Raw genomic sequence first — 18,134 nt, 5'->3', positions numbered from 1 at the left:
GAACTGAACTGAACACAGTCAAACCTTTTCAAATGTTTGTTTGATGGGTTTTATCATACAAATATATCAAATCTTATTAAATATTTTTTACATCTATTCTGATGGTCATATGATTTTTAGACTTCATTTTGTTAATGTGATATAACATCTATTAATTTGCATATGTTGAAATATCTTCACATTCTGGGAATAAATTTCACTTGATCATGTTGTATAATCCTTTAATGGGCTTTTTAATTCAGTTTGCTAGTATTTTATTGAGAATTTTTGTATCTATTTTAATTATCAATATTGATCTGTAGCTTTCTTCCCATTTGGGTGATGCTGGATGCTATGCTTCTTGGTTTAATAGGGTTGCTATCTCATCTCCTTGCCTGGGCAAGGCCACAATCTGTGCTCAGCAAACAGGCAGGGCCATAGTCTGGACTTTGCTGCAAAACGGTCATAGTCTGGGCATTAAGGTTGTTCAGTGTTACTGTTTGAGCTCCCTGGCTAGGCAGGTCAGTGGCTATATTCAACAGTTGGGCAGGGCTGCTGACTTTTCTGTGCCTAAGCAGGGCTGTAAAATGGGTTTTATGGCTAAGTGAAGTTCTCTATTTACATTTTTGGGTCTCCAGGGGCTGCTGTTTGATAGGAATGCTGACTTGCTTTGCTGCTCAGATGAACCAGAAGCTAGGCTCTGAGCCTGCCTGGCATCTCAGGCCATACTTCTTGCAGATGGGCGAATGGGGCAAGTATGGAACCAGAAGATATGCTACGTAGCTGGGCAAGGCTTCAAACTTGCCTTCCGGCCCAGGTGGGCTCATAGAATAGGCTCCATTGCCAGTATGGGCTATTGGCTGGATCCCAAGCCAGGCAGACATGCCAACTGAGCTCCTTGGCCAGATGGGGCTACCAGCTCAACTCGAAATTGACAAAAATCCTGGCTAGGATCTCTGCTTTGATGCTGCTAGTAGAAATGCAGTTGGCCAAGATCCAAGTGCTGGTTTCTATAAGCCCTGTCTCCCCTCTTCTGTCTCAGTCTGATCTGCAGTTATCCAGCTATCAGATTCCCCCAGTGAACTAACTCCAAGGTCAGGACCCAGCAGGTCTTTTCCAGGAAGAATCCTGCAATAATGGGAAAGCTAGATGTACATCTTGGGCTCTCTTTCTTCCACTGGAAAATGCATAAGCTTGGTGTGAGTTATGCCAGTCTGGGAGAGGACGTTCAAAATGAAACTATGCTTATTATCCTTCTAATGTGGTCCTTCTCTGTCTCTGTGCTCCAAAAGAGACTTCTGCTTCACCTCAGGGTCTGGGATTTGCACAAAGGTATATTGTCTGTGAATAATTGTTGGTCTTCCTGTGAGGGAGACTGAAGCCAGGAATTACCTATTTTGCCACTTTGATGACATCATTCCCCTTTGACTAAAATTTATTTCCTATCAATTTTCTTATTTCATATTCTTTCAACCAGATCTTGAAATGATAATTTGTTGTTCAGTTCAGTTCAGTTGCTCAGTCGTGTCTGACTCTTTGCGACCCCATGAACCACAGCACACCAGGCCTCCCTGTCCATCACCAACTCCCGGAGTTCACACAAACCCATGTCCCTTGAGTCCGTGATGCCATCCAACCATCTCATCCTCTGTCATCCCCTTCTCCTCCTGCCCTCAATCTTTCCTAGCATCAGGGTCTTTTCAAATGAGTCAGCTTAATAAAAATTTAGGTTAATGATTCTCCATTCCAAGACCAAGTAGTTGTATTTCTTTTACTCAAAGATCCCTCCCTTAAGTTAGTTATGCTTTATTTTTTGTTTGTGGTTTTCCAGTTTGTTTTTTTTTTTTTTCTGGAAAACCTAAGGTCATCAGCTCTAAATAGATAAAACAAAGACTTTCAGGATCTAAAAGTAAGTTATAAAATCAAACATTTTAGATAATTTTGGAATCTTGACTTTAAAAGATTAATACTATTTCTAGCACACTTAACCTCTTCTCCTACCTTTAGGAAAAATAAATATATATGTAGTCAAAGGAAAAAACGTGAAATAAAAAGTCTTTGATATATTTCTTAACTGGTCTTTTTGGATGATAGAAGACTGTTTTAGCCCTACTTGTGTTATTTACATACATATGACACAGTGAGTGTGAGTGGAGACTATGTCCTTTATGCATGAGGAGCATGGGTCAACATGTGTGCAGTGGTTTGAGTAATGTTCCCCCCAAACTCCTTTCTATCCAGAACCACAAAGTGCAATCTTATTTGGAAATAGGGTCTTTATAGATGTAGTTAAGTTTAGATGAAGCTACACTGGATTAGGTGGATCCTAAATCAAATGACTAATCTCCTTATAAAAAAAGAGGAAAGGCATTCAGACATAGACAAAGAACATGTAAAGATGGAGGCAGAGAAGGAAACGATGCTGATACCAGCCAAATGTTGGCCAAGGTTTTCAGAAGCTAAGAAGAAGGAGGAAAGGATCCTTACCTAAGGCCTTCAGGAGGGAGTTTGGTGCCTGCTGACACCTTGATTTCAGACTTTCAGTTTCCAGAACTATGAAAGTATAAATATCTGTTGTTTTTAGTCTCCGAGTGTGTGTTATTTCATTACAGCAGCCCTGGGGATCTAACAGTGTGTTCTGTAACCTTTTGTATGTCATGAATTGGAACCTATGGAGATTGCTCTTAATAATCTTCCCATTCAGACAATATAAATTTATGTTTTTTTTTCCACTTCTCAAGTTTACCCACTTAAGTTAGCTGAAATTTATTCAGAGTCAATAATATTTATAGTGTATTGCAATGAGTTATATTTCTTTACATATTCTTTCTGGCAAATAGTTATAACTTCTCCTTGATATGAGCTATATTACTTCCATATATCCAGAGGCAATCAATGAGTGTTTAAAGACAAATAAGAGAAGTGGGGAGTAAAACAAGAAGGAAAAGGATAGAGGAGAAAGAAGAGGAAGGAAGAAGAAAGGAAAAATTTGAAAACTTTAATATTGCCATCATTTGACTTGAAGATTGTCAGAACCACTTGAAAACTTTAAGTTACATAGGAGGAAATCTCCTCACGAGCATTGAAATAGGATAAAGACCAGAAGTGAGTATAAATATTGTATTATATTAACAAGAGTAAATATTATTGCCTACTCATCATGTGCAAGGTACTGTGTTAGATATTAGTCATACTGCTGCTGCTGCTAAGTTGCTTCAGTCATGTCCGACTCTGTGCGACCCCATAGATGGCAGCCCACCAGGCTCCCCCATCCCTGGGATTCTCCAGGCAAGAATACTGGAGTGGGTTGCCATTTCCTTCTCCAATGCATGAAAGTGAAAAGTGAAAGTGAAGTTGCTCAGTTGTATCCAACTCCTAGCGACCCCATGGACTGCAGCCTACCAGGCTCCTTCATCCATGGGATTTTCCAGGCAAGAGTACTGGAGTGGGTTGCCATTGCCTTCTCCATTAGTCATGAGTTATGCTTAAACCTTGCAGCAAACTCCTGAGGCAGCTACAGTGTTGCTGTAATCAGGGTATCTAAATCCTAGATGTAGAAAATAGCAAGATGGGCATTTAAGCCCAAGACAGCAGCAATTCACAACACTTTTCTTGACACTTCTATTACATCTCCAAACTTGGCCTAGAAAGGACACCATCCTTTGCTTCTATGACCTTCTTACTTACTTTGTTCTATGGTCTCTTGACTTTTTCTCCTTTGGTTCTCTCATGCCAGCTACTGGGCAGACTTTTCCACCGTAAATTTTTTTGCTCATTTTTTCCACTCATTTATTTCTCATCCTCATTGCTAGCAAGACATGTCCCTTCTCATTAGAATCAAATGTGAATGAAAATTTTACTGTCTCCGGAGTCAGTCATGTCTACAAATATGCAAGCCTATTTCCTTCCCAATTCTGATCCTTGGAACTGAGAGAGACACTAATGTTAAAGCAATAGGGACAGCAAATGCCAAACAATAGCAATGACATTACCATAAAAATGGTCCTCAAGTTTTTTACCTATCATGAGTCTTCTGAAAAGGAATAATTCAACAAATGTTAGAAGTCTTTTCTTTTCACACTTGGCTCTCCTTGTGAATTCTACAGCAAATTTATTTAACTCCAAAATACGCTTATTGCTAAATAGCAAATTCAAGCTGGAAAATTAATTTTAAGCATATGCTAAAAGCACCTATATTATTCTTTTGATGACACTTAAATTGCATATTGACCACATCATCTTGGGGGGGAAATGATACTGACAACCATATTCAGACTGAAACCATATTGGAACAACACATTCTTAGAGAGAAAAATGGCACAGTCTGTGAGCCAAAAAGAGAAATGCAAAAATGTGCAGCCATTTTAAAAATGAGATTAATTATATCCAGCTTCATATATCTTAGCAAATTGTTTTTAATCTATTATATAGTGGCTCAAGCTTAAATGGTGCAAGAGATACCAGCTTTAACTCAGGAGTAGGCACCACTGTCTCTGAATGTGATTTTTTAAGAACAATTTCAAATTTTCCATAAATAAGTACAAAATCATTTTCATTTTGAAAATGACTGAACAGTCTAGAAACAGAGATACCACTTTTCATTGTTGTTAAACCCAAGTCGAGCAGTTTCCATAAAGTTTATGATAATCAGCCTTTCTTTTTAAGCATTTCTGTATAGTTAATCAGTACATCAGGAGAGATTTCATTTCTACTTAAAATTTAGTTATGTAAATAAGCATAATGGACAGAGATCAGACAGTTGTTAACTATCATATGAAAATTTTAAAGAGGAGTAAATTAGAAAAAAATGTTTATCGCTTATTTGCATTTTCTGAGGGAATATACTGCAGTTTCTCTTGCCTCACTTATTATGAGGCTTAATAATTAGCTCCAGTGTAATTAACTGTTAAATCAAGAAAATAAAACCAGCTTTGCTGATGAGAAATTTAAGTGGTGCTGTACAAAACATCATTTCCTTAAAGTATACAAATACTCTGCTATCTTTCATTCATATTTTCAGTTATATGTATCCATTTTGGAGATGTGACAGTTTAATAAATTAAGGATCTTAAAATATTAAGCATTAATGATAATACTTCTATGGCATGGAATATTTTTGTTGTTAAAATTGTTTTTAGATAAAGCACTTTATTGATAAAATTTCAGTGTTATATATTTTGCAAGGGCCCTTCCAAAACAGTGTATATTGACAAAATTAAAATGTAAGGTGCTTTGTCTTCTAGATATTTTAAAAACAAGATACTGTCATCTAGAATAGAGAGCAAAGTATAAAAATCAAAGAAAAAGGAAAGAAAGATTTCTTAATTTCATTCAAATATAATTAGATACATTAAAATTAAAAATGTTTCATCAAAAGACACATTTAATATGTGAAAATAAAGAGTAGGAAAAGATTTATATAAGGACATGGTAAGATGTACAAAGTACTTTGTACTTGAAAAGTTGAAGAATTCATTCAAGTCAACAAGGAAAAAATATGACACAATTAAAATTAAAAGCACAGAATACTTGAATCAGCACTTCATAAAAAGGGTACCCAAATGGTCAATAAACATTAAAATATGTTTGCTAGCTATCAGGGAAATGAAATTGAAAACCACAGAATCACAAACAGTTTCACCTATTGGTGAATAACTGGAACACATATAAGGCTAGTAGAAATATGAATTGGGCAACACTTTAGAAAAATGACTGTCTCTCTCTACTGGAGTATACTAAATGCCTCAGCAGTTCCACTCATTTAACTAAAAGAGATTCATTCACATATGTAAAAAATGATGTTTGAGACTGTCAATAGTATTATTCTTCATGATAGTCCCAGTTCAGTTCAGTTCATTTCAGTCGCTCAGTCGTGTCCTACTCTTTGAGACCCCATGAATCGCAGCACGCCAGGCCTCCCTATCCATCACCAACTCCCGGAGTTCACTCAGACTCACGTCCATCAAGTCAGTAATGCCATCCAGCCATCTCATCCTCTGTCGTCCCCTTCTCCTCCTGCCCCCAATCCCTCCCAGCATCAGAGTCTTTTCCAATGAGTCAACTCTTCGCATGAGGTGGCCAAAGTACTGGAGTTTCAGCTTCAGCATCATTCCCTCCAAAGAAATCCCAGGGCTGATCTCCTTCAGAATGGACTAGTTAGATCTCCTTGCAGTCCAAGGAACTCTCAAAAGTCTTCTTCAGCACCACAGTTCAAAAGCATCAATTCTTTGGCGCTCAGCCTTCTTCACAGTCCAACTCTCACATCCATACATGACCACAGGAAAAACCATAGCCTTGACTAGACAGACCTTTGTTGGCAAAGTAATGTCTCTGCTTTTGAATATGTTATCTAGGTTGGTCATAACTTGCCTTCCAAGGAGTAAGCATCTTTTAATTTCATGGCTGCAGTCACCATCTGCAGTGATTTTGGAACCCAGAAAAATAAAGTCTGACACTGTTTCCACTGTTTCCCCATCTATTTCCCATGAAGTGATGGGACCGGATGCCATGATCTTGGTTTTCTGAATGTTGAGCTTTAAGCCAACTTTTTCACTCTCCACTTTCACTTTCATCAAGAGGCTTTTGAGTTCCTCTTCACTTTCTGCCATAAGGGTGGTGTCATCTGCATATCTGAGGTTCTTGATATTTCTCCTGGCAATCTTGATTCCAGCTTGTGCTTCTTCCAGCCCAGCATTTCTCATAATGTACTCTGCATATAAGTTAAAGAAGCAGGGTGAAATATACAGCCTTGACATACTCCTTTTCCTATTTGGAACCAGTCTGTTGTTCCATGATAGTCCCAAATGTCTATTAAAATAAGAATAAGTAAATATTTGGTTTTATTCCAACATGAAATGCAAAACTATTGCTCGACATAAAGCATGGATGAATTTTACAAACAGCATTGACTAAAAGAAGCTAGGTACAAAGAGAACATGTATGTATGCTGGTGAAACTCTGTTTCTTGATCTGGGGGCTGGTTACATAAGTGTGTTCACACCATGAGTTACTGAGCTTATGATTTATATACATCTGCATGTAATTTATACTTCAGTAAAAAGCTAAAAGTGAAATAGAAAATCAAGTAGCAAAATGGTATTTCAGGGAAAATAAACCTAGTAGAAAATTTTATTTAGGGTAGATATTAAGAAATATTGGAATTATCCATGATCATAAGATCAAACCCACACATAAAGAAACACATTATTTTAGGTAGTCTTTAGTCTGATAGGCAATAAAGAAGCAGAATAACTTCATAGAAGGTCATAACTTAAGAGTTAAACATGCCTAGGAAAGAATCCTAATTTCAAAACTTTTTTTAGTTATATGATTTTAAGCAAGGAGCCATTTAGACATTAATGAATTGGTGATAATAATGCCTACCTTAAAAGATTTTGCTAAGGATTAGAGATAAGTTTAATTTATAGTTCTTGCCATACAATATTTTTCAATATATAATATATTAAAAATATAAACTTTATAGATATCACCTTTTATATATGCAAACCAAAGTCCAAGGATATGAATAAAGGATATGTTCAGGGATAAGAATAAACAAATGAAGCCACAGAAAAAGAAAGTTTAAAGAAATAAGGAAATAGAGGAATTTATTATTGGACCACAATATCACAGAAAATTCCCTTTGTATTTGTTAGAAAATTTAATCAAATTCAAGTGTGCATGAATTAGGAAGGAAAATCCTATAAATAATTATCTAGGAATTAATGTATTTATTTGCCTAATTTACTGCAAATATAAACATTTTTTTTAAAGATTTAATTGGCAGGCAGGTTCTTTACTGCTAGCATCACCTGCAAAGCCCAATAGTCTTTAAACCACAGAAGAAAAACTAGAATATCATTGAATAAGTTTTGCTGCCTCTTGCAATGTTTATCATTTTATATAATTCGAGTTTTAAGATGAAGTACCAAGAAACTCTTTATTTTACCCAAAATTAGGAGAATATAAGCAGTGTTCCTTATAGAAACTTATGCTGGGACATGAATGAACCTTGAAAATTCATGTGTAATATAAATCTATATAAAGCAAGTAAGCTTTTAAGTAACAGAATACATATTTTAGAAGATGTTATTCATAATGGTAGCTAAGATGTATCATCTTTCCATAGTCTAAGTTGACTGAAATGGTTGTGAACAATATTAAAATTTAAAAGGACGTGATTGTCAAAAACTATGACTTGTATATTAATAAAACAGAAAAACCTAATATTGTGGCTCTTATATCAATGATGGCAGTTCTGTTATCTTAGTATAAAAGCAACCATAGAAAATATGTAAACAAATGGATGCCCCTATGTTCCAATACCAGAGAAGGCAATGGCACCCACTCCAGTACTCTTGCCTGGAAAATCCCATGGACAGAGGAGCCTGGTAGGCTGCAGTCCATGGGGTCGTTAAGAGTCAGACACGACTGAGCGACTTCACTTTCACTTTTCACTTTCATGCATTGGAGAGGGAATGGCAACCCACTCCAGTGTTCTTGCCTGGAGAATCCCAGGGACCGGGGAGCCTGGTGGGCTGTCGTCTATGGGGTCACACAGAGTTGGACACGACTGCTGCGACTTAGCAGCAGCAGCAGCAGCACTGTAATGTTTACATAACTTAATCTACTTTATCTCTTGTTTCTTTCATATGCTTGTTCATAAACTAGGGTAAATAATAGAACCCACTCATAGATTTATGGAGAAGAGTAAATGTCATCACATTTAAAGAATTTTGAATGCTTTGAAACAATGCTTCAAATTACTGTTACATCACTCAGTTCAGTCACTCAGTCCTGTCTGACTCTGCTACCCCATGAACTACAGCATGCCAGGCTTCTCTGTCCTTCACCAACTCCTGGAACTTGCCCAAACTCAGGTCCGTCAAGTCAGTGATGCCATCCAACCATCTCATCCTCTGTCCCTTTCTCCTTCTGCCTTCAATCTTTCCCAGCTTCAGGGTCTTTTCCAATGAGTCAGTTTTTTGGATCAGGTAGCTAAATTATTGGAGTTTCAGCTTCAACATCAGTCCTTCCAATGAATATTCAGGACTGATTTCTTTTCAGGTTGACAGGTTGGATCTCCTTGAAGTCCAAGGGACTTTCAAGAGTCTTCTTTAGCACCACAGTTCAAAAGCATCAATTCTTCGGTGCTCAGCTTTCAGAAATATATATACATGTATATATATATACATATACATGTATATATATATAAACCACTCCAGTATTCTTGCCTGGTAAATTCCATGGGCAGAGGATGTATATATATGTATATATATACATGTACATATATATACATATATGTGTATATATATACACACATATATATATGTGGGCAGAGGATATATATACATGTATATATATGTGTGTATATATATGTATATATATATATATATATATATATATATATATATATAAAGAAAATTTCACATTCATACCTGACTACTGGAAAAACCATAGCTTGACTACATGGACCTTTTTCAGTAAAGCAATGCCTCTTCTTTTTAATATACTGTCTAGGTTGGTCATAGCTTTTCTTCAAAGAAGCAAGTGTCTTTTAATTTCATGGCTGCAGTCACCATTGCAGTGATTTTGGAGCCCAAGAATATAAAGCCTGTCACTGATTCCATTGTTTTCCCATCTATTTGTTATGAAGTGATTGTTATATCACTAGAGATAATATTAATTTCTATTTAATAGATTGATAAACAGAGGTTCAATTATGAGTGCTTTGTTTAAGATCATATATCTAATAGATGGCAGACCAAAAATGAAACCAGTTCCATTTTTCTTTCTCAAGATTGCTTTGGCTATTTGAGGTTTTTTGTATTTCCATACAAATTGTGAAATTATTTGTTCTAGCTCTGTGAAGAATACCATTGGTAGCTTGATAGGGATTGCATTGAATCTATAAATTGCTTTGGGTAGTATACTCATTTTCACTATATTGATTCTTCCAATCCATGAACATGGTATATATCTCCATCTATTAGTGTCCTCTTTGGTTTCTTTCACCAGTGTTTTATAGTTTTCTATATATAGGTCTTTAGTTTCTTTAGGTAGATATATTCCTAAGTATTTTATCTTTCCATTGCAATGGTGAATGGAATTGTTTCCTTAATTTCTCTTTTGGTTTTCTCATTATTAGTGTATAGGAATGCAAGGGATTTCTGTGGGTTGATTTTATGTCCTGCAACTTTACTATAATCATTGATTAGTTCTAGTAATTTTCTGGTGGAGTCTTTAGGGTTTTCTATGTAGAGGATCATGTCATCTGCAAACAGTGAGAGTTTTACTTCTTCTTTTCCAATTTGGATTCCTTTTATTTCTTTTCCTGCTCTGATTGCTGTGGCCAAAACTTCCAAAACTATGTTGAATAGTAATGGTGAAAGTGGGCACCCTTGTCTTGTTCCTGACTTTAGAGGAAATGCTTTCAATTTTTCACCATTGAGGATAATGTTTGCTGTGGGTTTGTCATATATAGCTTTTATTATGTTGAGGTATGTTCCTTCTATTCCTGCTTTCTGGAGAGTTTTTATCATAAATGGGTGTTGAATTTTGTCAAAGGCTTTCTCTGCATCTATTGAGATAATCATATGGTTTTTATTTTTCAATTTGTTAATGTGGTATATTACTTTGATTGATTTGCGGATATTGAAGAATCCTTGCATCCCTGGGATAAAGCCCACTTGGTCATGGTATATGATCTTTTTAATGTGTTGTTGGATTCTGATTGCTAAAATTTTGTTAAGGATTTTTGCATCTATGTTCATCAGTGATATTGGCCTGTAGTTTTCTTTTTTTGTGGGATCTTTATCAGGTTTTGGTATTAGGGTGATGGTGGCCTCATAGAATGAGTTTGGAAGTTTACCTTACTCTGCAATTTTCTGGAAGAGTTTGAGTAGGATAGGTGTTAGCTCTTCTCTAAATTTTTGGTAGAATTCAGCTGTGAAGCTGTCTGCACCTGGGCTTTTGTTTGCTGGAAGATTTTTGATTATAGTTTCAATTTCCGTGCTTGTGATGGGTCTGCACAAAGACAGAAATATAGATCAATGGAACAAAATAGAAAGCCCAGAGATAAATCCACACACATATGGACACCTTATCTTTGACAAAGGAGGCAAGAATATACAATGGATTAAAGACAATCTCTTTAACAAGTGGTGCTGGGAAATCTGGTCAACCACTTGTAAAAGAATGAAACTAGAACACTTTCTAACACCATATACAAAAATAAACTCAAAATGGATTAAAGATCTCAATGTAAGACCAGAAACTATAAAACTCCTAGAGGAGAACATAGGCAAAACACTCTCCGACATACATCACAGCAGGATCCTCTGTGACCCACCTCCCAGAATATTGGAAATAAAAGCAAAAATAAACAAATGGGACCTAATTAAACTTACAAGCTTCTGCACAACAAAGGAAACTATAAGCAAGGTGAAAAGACAGCCTTCAGAATGGGAGAAAATAATAGCAAATGAAGCAACTGACAAACAACTAATCTCAAAAATATACAAGCAACTCCTACAGCTCAATTCCAGAAAAATAAATGACCCAGTCAAAAAATGGGCCAAAGAACTAAATAGACATTTCTCCAAAGAAGACATACAGATGGCTAACAAACACATGAAAAGATGTTCAACATCACTCATTATCAGAGAAATGCAAATCAAAACCACTATGAGGTACTATTTCACCCCAGTCAGAATGGCTGTGATCCAGAAGTCTACAAGCAATAAATGCTGGAGAGGGTGTGGAGAAAAGGTAACCCTCTTACACAGTTGGTGGGAATGCAAACTAGTACAGCCACTATGGAGAACAGTGTGGAGACTGCCTTATGATCCAGCAATCCCACTGCTGGGCATACACACTGAGGAAACCAGAAGGGAAAGAGACACGTGTACCCCAATGTTCATCACAGCACTGTTTATAATAGCCAGGACATGGAAGCAACCTAGATGCCCATCAGCAGATGAATGGATAAGAAAGCAGTGGTACATATACACAATGGAGTATTACTCAGCCATTAAAAAGAATACATTTGAATCAGTTCTAATGAGGTGGATGAAACTGGAGCCTATTATACAGAGTGAAGTAAGCCAGAAAGAAAAACACCAATACAGTATACTAACGCATATATATGGAATTTAGAAAGATGGTAACAATAACTCTGTATACTAGACAGCAAAAGAGACACAGATGTATAGAACAGTCTTTTGGACTCTGTGGGAGAGGGAGAGGGTGGGATGATTTGGGAGAATGGCATTGAAACATGTATAATATCATATATGAAATGAGTCGCCAGTCCAGGTTCAATATACGATACTGGATTCTTGGGGCTGGTGCACTGGGATGACCCTAAGGGATGGTATCGGGAGTGAGGAGGAAGGAGGGTTCAGTATGGGGAACACATGTATACCTGTGGCAGATTCATTTCGATATATGGCAAAACCAATACAATATTGTAAAGTTAAAAAATAAAATTAAATAAAAAAAAGGGGATACCTGAAAATAAATAAATAAATAAAGAATTGTTTGGTTCTCAGTAAGGGTCTTGAATATTAGATGAAGAAATCTGTGGCTTTCTTAAATGGACAACCATTCCTCATTTGTGAGAAGGGCAATTACAGTACAGCATGTGTTTTTTTAGAATGATAATATTGAAGGTATTGTAGAAAACAAAATTAAGATGGTAACCATCTGGGCAGTTTCAAGATAGGGCTTGTATTTAAGATTGGTCAAGAAAAATTAACTTCTTGACTTTCAAGCCTCACCCACTATTAGTACAAAGACATTCTTGACATAAAATAGATTATGTCAGAGACTGTGAACCCTATTCTGCCTCCCTTTTTACCCTGGATATTCTTAAGACTTGAAGAAGTATGAAAAATAGATCTGGAAAATACGGCCAATCCTGGTTAGGACAATAAACAAACTGAAGAGCTCTCATTTTCAGTATCTCTTATGATCATAAAAAATTTGTCCTTTGGTAACAGACAAGCCTGGGAAACTTTAAAAATACCAATGCCTATGTCCCATCCAAGTCTAATTACATCAGAATCTCTGAGTGTGACAACCACTGATATCTCTCAGGTGGATATTTAATAACCAGTGACTTTGGTGGCCAAGTGCATGCCATCCTTTGTAAATATTCTGTGAATGTATGAAATAAATGATTATCCTCTAAAATAAATAAATAAATAAATAAAAAACCAAAAATGAAACCAGGTCTTTCTGATTTCATACTTTCACTACACCAAACAATGAGCACAGAAAAAGGACACCAATGAAACAAGAATATGTGCCATTTTTAAAAGATAGATGGTGTTACAGCATATTTGCATGTTGACCGGTTGACCTATTAGGAAGGTAAATATTAATGGCAAGGGAGTAGAGAAAGGTAATTCCAGAGGAATTCCTTCTTGAATTGGCAAGGAGGTTGTGATTAAGTCCATAAACACGTTTTGACCATAGACATGCGAATATATATATATAGTTGCAAGCAGGAGGAGAAAGTACATGAATATTAGATGTAGACAGGTTAATAGGGTGTGGTGTCTGATGTGGTAGCATAAAAAAGTTTCCTTCTAGTAGCTTTTATTTCTCTCTAGCTTTTTTAGAGGTACAACTGACAAATAAAATTGTAAGATCTTTAAAGTGTACAATTTGATTATTTCATATACCTACACATCATGAAAGAATTCACTCCATTAAGTTAACCATTATTTACTTATTTATTTTAGTAAAAACATTTAAGTTCTACTTTCAGGAAATTTCAATTATATGAGTATTATTAATTATGGGCTTCCATTGCAGCTCAGCTGGTAAAGAATCCGCCTGCAATGCTGGAGACTTGGGTTCGATCCCTGGATTGGGTAGATCCCCTGGAGAAGGGAAAGGCTAGTCGCTTGACTATTCTGGCCTGGAGAATTCCATGGACTGTATAGTCCATGGGGTCGCAAAGACTCAGACACCACTGAGTGACTTTCACATGCACACACACACATTATCAGTTATAGTCACCATGTATAGTGACTTATTCATCTTATAACTAAAAGTTTGTACCTTTTCACCAACCTCTTTCTATTTCCCTTATCCCTTATTCCCTGGCAATTGCTTTTCTTGTTAAGTCACAAAGTCATGTCTGACTCTTTTGCGACTTGTCTGCCAGGCTACTCTGTCCATGGGATTTCCCAAGCAAGAATACTGGAATGAGTTGCCATTTCCTCTTCCAGGGGGTCTTCCAGACCCAGGGATCGAACCCATGTCTACTGCAATGGCTGGTGGTTTCTTTACTACTGAAATACCCTGTGTGTGTGTTTGTGTGTGTGTTTTAATATTTCACATATAACTGATACCATGACATATTTGTCTTTCTCTGTATGGCCTTTTTACACAACGTAATGCCTTCCAGTTTTATTCATGTTCTTGCAATTTATAGAATTCCTTCTTGTTTTGGAGTTGAGTATATTCCATTGTATGTGTTTGTGTGGGAGTGGTACAGTGTTTCTTTAATCCATTTATTCATTGATAGATACATGCATGCATGCTCAGTCACTTCAGTCCTGTCTGACACTTTGTGACCTCATGAACTGTAGCCTGTCAGGCTCCTCTATCCATTGGGATTCTCCAGGCAAGAATGCTGGAGAGGGTTGCCATCCTCTCTCTAGAGGATCTTCCTGACCCTGAGATGGAACCATGGTCTCCTGCATGGCAGATGGATTCTTTACCACTGAGCCACCTGGGAAGCCCTTATTCATTGATGGACACCTACTTTTTTTCCATACCTGCGCTATTGTGAATAATGCTGCTATAAACGTGGGGGTACAGATTTCTCTTCAAGATAATGATTTTATTTCCTTTGGATATGTATCCAGAAGTGGACTTAATTAATCATATGTTAGTTCTATTTTAATTTATTGAGGAAGCCTCATACTGTTTTTCATAATGCTGTATCAATTTACATTCCTACCAACAGTGTACAAGGGCTCCTTTTCTCTTGCTTGCCAACATTTGTTATCTTTTTTTTGTTTTGATAATAGATAGACATTGTAACAGATATGAAATAATATATTGTCCTGGTTTTGATTTTTGTTTCCTTAATAATTAGTAAAATTAAGCATTTCTCATTACCTTTTGGTCATTTGTATGTCTTCATAGGAAAAATGCAGTTTTTGGATCCTTTGCCATTTATTTCATTGATTCGTTTTTTGCTATTGAGTTGCATGAGATCCTTGTATATTTAAAATGTTAGCCCCTTATCAGCTATATGGTTGCAAATATTACCTCTCATTCTGTAGGTTGCATTTTAACTCCATTGATCATTTTCTTTGCTATAAAGAAGATTTTTAGTTTGTTGAAGTCCCACTTGTTTATTTTCTCGTCTGTTGCCTTCCTTTTTAGTGCCAAATTCAAAAATTCATTGCTAAACCAAAGTCAAGGAGATTATTTACTATATTTTCTACTAGGAATTTTTCAGTTTCAGAGCTTTCATTCAAGTCTTTTTTTAATATACATTTATTTATTTTAATCGGAGGCTAATTACTTTACAATATTGTATTGGTTTTGCCATGCATTAACATGAATCCACCACGGATGTACACGTGTTCCCCATCCTGAACCTCCCTCCCACCTCCCTCCCCATGCCATCCCTCTGGGTCATCCTAGTGCACCAGCCGCAAGCATCCTGTATCATGGATCAAACCTGGATTGGCGATTCATTTCATATATGATATTATACATGTTTCAATGCCATTCTCCCAAATCATCCCACCCTCTCCCTCTCCCACAGAGTCCAAAAGACTGTTCTATACATCTGTGTCTCTTTTGCTGTCTTGCATACAGGGTTATAGTTACCATCTTTCTGAATTCCATATATATGCATTAGTATATTGTACTGGTGTTTTTCTTTCTGGCTTACTTCACTCTGTATAATAGGCTCCATGCTCATTCAAGTCTTTATTGCAATTTGAGTTGCTTTAGGGTAGATTATATTTTTTTTACATGTATGTATCCAGTTTTCCTAACATTGTCTATTGAAGAGACTGTTCTATCTTGATTTTATGTTCTTAGCTCCTTTTTCAGAAATTATTGATCATATATGCATGAATTTATTTCTGGGCTCTTTATTATGTTACATTTATCTATACTTTTTTTTTTTGGTGCTGTTGTTGTTGTTATTGTTTGTGTACATTTTTCCTGCCTTTACTTACTATTTCGTTTACTATAGCCTTTAGTAGAGTTTGAAATCAGAAAGTTTGATGCCTTCAAATTTGTTCCTCTTTCTCAAGATTGTTTTGGCTATTTGGAAATTTTGTGGTGACATGAAATTTTAGGATTTCTTCATATTCCTATGAAAAATGTCCTTGGAATTTTTGTAGAAATTGAATTGAATCTATAGATTGCTTCATTTAGGATGGACATTTTAAAAATAGTAATTCTCCTAATCCATGAACACAATATCTTTCCCTTTGTTTCTTCAATTTCAGTTCAATTCAGTACAGTCGCTCAGTCGTGTCTGACTCTTTGCGACCCAATGAACCAGGCCTCCCTGTCCATCACCAACTCCCGGAGTCCACCAAACCCACGTCCATTGAGTCAGTGATGCCATCCAACCATCTCATCCTCTGTCATTCCCTTCCCCTCCTGCCTTCAATCTTTCCCAGCATCAGGGTCTTTTCAAATGAGTCAGCTCTCCGCATCAGGTGGCCAAAGTATTGGAGTTTCAGCTTCAACAGTCCCTCCATGAACACCCAGGACTGATCTCCTTTAGGATGGACTCGTTGGATCTCCTTGCAGTCCAAGGGACTCTCAAGAGTCTTCTCCAACACCACGGTTCAAAAGCATCAATTCTTCCGCATCAGTATTTGATAGTTTTCAGTATGCATATCTTTCACTTCCTTGGTTAAATTGTTTCCTAACTATTTTATTATCTTTGATGCTATTGTAAATGAGAATGGTTTTCTTAATTTTACTTGTTGATAGTTTGTTGTTTTGTATGTTGATTTTGTGTCCTACAATTTTATTGAAATTGTTTATTAGTTCTAAGATTTTTGGTGGTATCTTTAGGATTTTTATATATAAGATCATGTCATCTGCAGATAGAGAAAATTTGTCTTCTTCCTTTCTGATTTGAATGCCTTTTTTTTTCCTTCGCCTATACTAATTGTTCTGGATAAGACTTTCAGTACTATATTGAATAAAAGTGATGAGAGTAGGCATCCTTGTCTTTGGTCCTAACCTTAAAAGGAAAAGCTTCAGCTTTTCACTATTTAATATTATGTTAACTGTGGGCTTATCATATATGGCCTCTATTATATTGAGATACATTCTATGTAAACTCAGTTTGGTGAGAGTTTTTATTATGAAAGGATATTTTATTTTATAAAATGCTTTTTCTATATGTATTCAAATTATCCTATGATTTTTTTTTATTTGTTAATGCGGTGTACCACATTTTTTGATTTGCTGGTATTGAACTATCCTTGCATCCCTGGAATATATTACAAAATCATTTTGTAGACATTTACTTGCTTAGCATACCAGGTAACAGGATCATAATGAGGAGAATGGAGCATTGTTAAAGGCATGAAAAAATGGTATTAAAGAATTTTCTCTCAAGGCAGAAGTATATTTAGACAACAACAACAAAAAACATAGATAGAATCTAGGCTGCATTAAGTACCAAGTAATTGGTCTATTTTAAAAGAACACAGCATCAATATAATTTTGACTTTTTCCCCACCTAAGTCAACTGCCAAAATGCAAATATAAGAGATACAGATAGTTGATTAACAAGGTTTGGGGTTTCATTAAGTGGATATCAGGAGACAGGATCATATAGAGCTAGAGTTCATGCAAGATAAATTAGTCTAAAAATGGGCCGCAGAAACGATGCTGAGTAGTAAGGGATTGGAGAATATAGAAGAGTAATAAATAGTAACAAACTTGTAGAATCAAATGAAGTTTTATTTAGGGTCTAGTGGAAAATCCCATGGATGGAGGAGCCTGGTGGGCTGCAGTCCATAGGGTCGCTAAGAGTAGGACACGACTGAGCGACTTCACTTTCACTTTTCACTTTCATGCATTGGAGAAGGAAATGGCAGCCCACTCCAGTGTTCTTGCCTGGAGAATCCCAGGGATGGGATTCT

At 36.3% G+C, this 18,134-nt stretch overlaps 1 pseudogene; it reads left to right on the top strand.

The window, feature by feature from the left end:
* Nucleotides 1-725: 725 nt before the first annotated feature.
* The window catches only part of LOC147379560 (E3 ubiquitin-protein ligase RNF135 pseudogene), a 43,568-nt pseudogene continuing 26,159 nt past the window's right edge, over nucleotides 726-18,134 (top strand).

This window comes from Bos grunniens, chromosome 1 (genome assembly GCF_055505025.1).
Source record: "Bos grunniens cultivar Pamir isolate PY7600 chromosome 1, Bosgru_T2T1.0, whole genome shotgun sequence".
NCBI lineage: Eukaryota > Metazoa > Chordata > Mammalia > Artiodactyla > Bovidae > Bos > Bos grunniens.
The sequence above is the reverse complement of the archived record's forward strand: the minus strand, read 5'-3'. Positions and strand labels throughout refer to the sequence as shown.